Here is a 5,162-nt window from a genome sequence, read left to right on the forward strand (position 1 = left end):
TAGGGCTTCATCCAGACAGGCGGACTCGCCGAGTCCAGCACATGGACTCGTCGAGTCGCAAACTCAAAACGCGTGATCGCCCCGTCTCTACTCGACGAGTCGGGCTACAGACTCGTTGAGTACCCCTTCCGAATGAAAACACTTATTTAAATCTCATACCAGAAATAGGGCGTTACACAGAACCTCGAAGTGAACCTGCTATCTCGATCGTAGATATTGGACGCAAGCACACCGTGCAGTCAAACTATCTCTTGAATGTAGATTTGTGTGAGTATTTCCATCTTGAAAGTTTCTTTGATTGGCGGGAAGTGAGCAGATTTTGTCAATCGGTCGACTATTAACCAGATGGTATTGTACCCACTCGGAGATTTTGGTAATTTAATGATAAAATCCATAGTAATCCTCTCCCACTTCCACTCAAGTATCTCTGGCTGATGGAGCAGGCCTGAGGGCTTCTGATATTCGACTTTCACCTTGACGCAAGTTAGGCACTTGCTCACGAAGGTAGCGATCTCTACTTTCATGTTTGGCCACCAATACAGTTTCTTGAGATCAAGGTACATCTTGTCTGAACCTGGATGAACGGAGTATCTGGTCTTGTGAGCTTCGTTCATGACAAACTCTCTGTAACCACCGAACTTTGGGGTCCAGATCCGGTTCATGAAATAATATACTCCATCTCCCTTGATCTCTAAGTTCTTTTCCATTCCTCTCAAGGCTTCATCCGGCATGTTCTCTGGTTTTAAGGCTTCCTGTTGACCTCTCTAATTTGTGCGGATAAGTGGGAATGGATGGTCATTGTCATTTCCTTCACCCTACGACTTGAGCATTTCTTCCGGCTAAGGGCATCTACCACCACATTGACCTTGCTAGGATGGTAGCGTATTTCGCACTCATAATCGTTGAGTAGCTCTACCCATCGCCATTGTATCATTTTCAACTCCTTCTGGTCGAAGATGTGCTGCAGGCTTTTATGGTTAGTGAAGATCGTGCACTTGGTTCCATAGAGATAATGTCTCCATATCTTCAATGCGAAGACTACTACTCCCAAATCTAATTCGTGAGTTGTGTAGTTGACTTAGTGTGCTTTCAGCTGTCTTGAGGCATAGGCGATAACCTTTCCCCGCTGCATAAGCACATAGCCTAAACCCTGATTGGATGCATCGCAGTAAACAACGAAGTCCTCCGTCCCTTCGGGCAGAGATAAGATAGGTGCGCTACATAGGGCCTGCTTTAATGTCTGGAATGCAGTGTCTTGCTTTTTACTCCAACAAAAGGGTACACCTTTCTGGCTCAGAGTGGTTAAGGGTTTGGCAATTCTGGATAGACCTGCGATAATAGCCAGTGAGACCCAAGAATTGACGGATTTCTGTCGGCGTCTTCGGTGTTGACCAGTTCTTTATCGCTTTGATTTTGGAGGGGTCCACGTGTATGCCTTCCTCGCTTACCACGTGACCTAGGAAAGTTACTTTTCGAATCCAGAATTCGCACTTGGAGAATTTCGTGTATAGCTTCTCCGTCCATAGAGTTTTCAGCACCAATCTCAAGTGCTGTCTGTGATCTTCGTCGCTTCTGGAATAGACAAGTATATCGTCGATGAATACGATAATGAACTTGTCCAAGAAAGGACGGCACACCTGATTCATCAGGTCCATGAATATTGACGGTGCATTGGTTAGATCGAAAGGCCTTACTACGAACTCGTAGTGACCATACCGGGTCTGAAATGTTGTCTTAGGAACATCACTCTCATGGACTCGCAACTGATGGTATCCTGATCTTAGGTCTATTTTCAAGAAGTAATTGGCTCCTTGAAGTTGGTTGAAGAGATCATCGATCCGAGGAAGAGGATAACAGTTCTCAACGGTGAGTTTGTTCAGTTGGTGGTAGTCGATGCACATCCAAAAAGATCCATCCTTCTTTTTCACAAATAAAATCGAGGCTCCCCAGGGTGAGGACCTCGGTCTGATGAATCCTTTGCTGAGCAGCTCATTGAGCTGACTGGATAACTCCTGCATTTCTACTGGCGCTAAGCGGTATGGGGATTTAGCTATAGGGGTAGCTCCGGGGATTAGGTCGATACGGAACTCGACTTGGCGTTTGGGAGGAATTCCCGGAAGCTCTTCGGGAAAGACATCAAGAAATTTACAGACTTCGAGGATACTCTCGAGGTCTTTAACTTCCTGCTTCTCGTTAACGACATGGCCTAGGAATGCATGACACTCCTTTCGTAGAACTTTATGGGCTTTGATGCACGAGATGATGTAGAGGTTTGAACTGAGTTTATCGCCATAAATCATGAGAGCTTCGCCAGATGGAAGATTGAGGCAGATAGCTTTTTCATAGCAAAGGATATCAGCATGATTGGGGCTCAACCAATCCATGCCGATGATGACATCGAAACTCTTTATGGAAACCGGCATAAGATTGATGGGAAAAGAATGATCGTTCAGGTTAAGGGTATAGCCTACAAATAGGTCATTAGTGCTCTTTTTCTCGCCATTAGCCATCTCAACGGTAAATTCTTTGGTTAAAGTTTGGGGTTTATGTTTGAGAAGATGTTTGAATGTATGACTGAAAAAACTTCTCTCCGCACCAGAATCGAAAAGAATGCATGCATAAGAGTTGTTGTGGAGGAACGTACCCGAAACAACTGTGGGATTAGCGACCGCTTCCTCCTGACCCATTGCCAACACCCTTCCTGTGTTGTCGCCTGTTGCTATCTTGGGGAAGTTTCTCTTGTAGTGTCTGACTTCTCCATAATCGTAACAAGCTTGACCGACACCTGCTCCAGATGCCTGATTGGTTGGTTGGATTGGTGTCTTGCAAACTCGAGTTGTGTGCCCCTTTTTGCCATAACTGGTGCATGACATTTCTTGGCACTATCCCTGATGGTGGTAGTTGCACTTATCGCACCGAGGAAGGGTACCAGCATATCTACTGGTAGGTGCTTGAGTGGAAGGAGCAGCGACAGGAGTAGTAGCAGAGTGGACTACCACCGTTTGTTGTTTCTTTGAGGCCTCCTGTAAAGGATGGCCCTTTCTCTGCTTCCAGAACTTTCTTTTCTCACCACTCACCTTTGCTGGTTCGGGATCGGCTGGTACTTTATCAAGATCAACTCCGTGATCTATGAGAGTCTGTGTCAAGCACTTGGCGCTGTCAAAAGTGATTAGCCTGGCAGCCAAGACATTTCCTTGAGTTGGGGGCGTCAATCCCCAAATGTATCTCTCTATCTTCTTGCTTTCCGGGGTGACCATTCTCGGGCAAAGAAGTGCTAGGTATTCAAACCTAGAAGTGTAGGCAGCAATGTCAGAACCTTTAATCTTCAAGTTCCATAGCCCGTGCTCCAGTTTCTGCATCTCGGCCCGGGGTCAGTATTCAGCAAGCATGAGCTCCTTCAAGCTCTCCCAACCCATAGAATTCGCTACTGGCAGAGTTAGGGATTTGACACGATCAATCCACCAGGTCATCGCCCTGTTAGTGAAAGTGCAAGTGGCGAATTTCACTTTGTTGGCTTCGGAACAGGAACAAATTTCGAAGATGGATTCGATCCTCTCGAACCATCGAGTCAGGGCAATAACACCTCCATTGTCGTTGAAAGATGTGGGTTTTGCATGCATGAAGTCTTTATATGAGCACTCCTTCTGGTGTCCCTGACTACCTTCATGATTTTGGGGATGAGTACCACCTCCCGTCCCGCCAAATCCACCAGGATTAATCTATGACATCGCGGCAGCCACAGCGGCCGTAATAGCTGCCTGGAACATAACAGGATCGAACTGAGGAGGTGGCGGTGTCGGATATGTTGGGGGATTGTTGTTCTTTTTGCTGGGTCTTTTCTTTGGAGGCATCTTGTTCTAAAAATAATCAGGAAGGAGAGGATCGTAAGTCCCCTAGATTTTTTAATCAAGATATATGAGACAAGGTATATCTCTATCTGATAGATAAAGTTTTCTACTGAGTGATAAACAAGAAGGAGGTTACTAATGCCAGTAGACTATCTCTAAGAAAGAATGAGTAGAAACACTTGGAGTGAATTTCTACAATGTATTCGGATCTGACTAAAATACTGCTATAGTATTTTAAGTTGTCTGTTTTGTTCTATCGATATTTTGTGGTAGGAATACTTGGTAACTTTTAGGCTTGCTGTAACACCACAGTCACTCCTAAGCACATGTTGTTCATGTCTCGAATAAATATAGTTGATCAGGCTATATTGACCCTAGACATGATTACATAACTGCCCAGTTTTAACCGTAGTATCCAACATCCAAATACTTTTGTTTTGTTCTACACATGAATCTTTGTCTGGTATGTAGGTATACCTGTATACTTTTCGTAAAAATACTTATATTTTTATAGTATACTTTTAGTTCAGAGCGCTTCAGCCCCTTAGTTTTTATAGTTGTATACCATGTAAGGTTCAGTATACTTAGTTCACTATAAACAATAGCTCTGATACCAATTTGTCACACCCCCGAACCGTCAGAAAACAACGGCGGAAACGTCCAGGGGCGGGTGACGTCATGCATAGTACCACAACAGTTGTATCATAGCAAGCAAAGTAAACACAACCATTACATTACAATATGATTATTTACATCCGTTTGAAAACATAGTTTGTACATAACAGTATATAAGAAAGGTAAAAGACGTGACTCCAAAATGCTCTGTCTTCTCCAAAAGATGGCAAGAGTACCTGTCTATTGTTGCCCTGAGAATACAAGCAGTTTGAAAAAGTATCAGCATAAAGCTGGTGAGTTCATAAGTATTTAGTTTTGGTGAAAAATGTTTCTTTGATCCTTTGAAAAGTGTTTCCCAAGAAAATCCTATATTTTCTTATAGAAAGTGTGTTTGAACATCCATTAGTTACATGTTGAACAATCTGTTTATAAGAAACTGAGTTATCCCGGGAAAATCCCATATTTTCCCTTAAAAGTTGATGATTGGTTATCTGTTCTAGTCTGAGGTGTACAAGTATCTACTATACTTATATCGTTAGATGTAGTTTTCTTGAAAAACCCTGTTTTGCTCCCTGTGAGGTGTATTAGCCTTATTACATAAAGAAGACTAATAAATACATGGTGAACTAAATCCTAAGGGTATTATTAATACGCTCTAGTAATCAAAACGGTTATTACTTTGAGGTTAGTTCACTTTTT

Source organism: Lactuca sativa, chromosome 4, assembly GCF_002870075.4.
Source record: "Lactuca sativa cultivar Salinas chromosome 4, Lsat_Salinas_v11, whole genome shotgun sequence".
In the NCBI taxonomy this organism is placed as follows: Eukaryota; Viridiplantae; Streptophyta; class Magnoliopsida; order Asterales; family Asteraceae; genus Lactuca; species Lactuca sativa.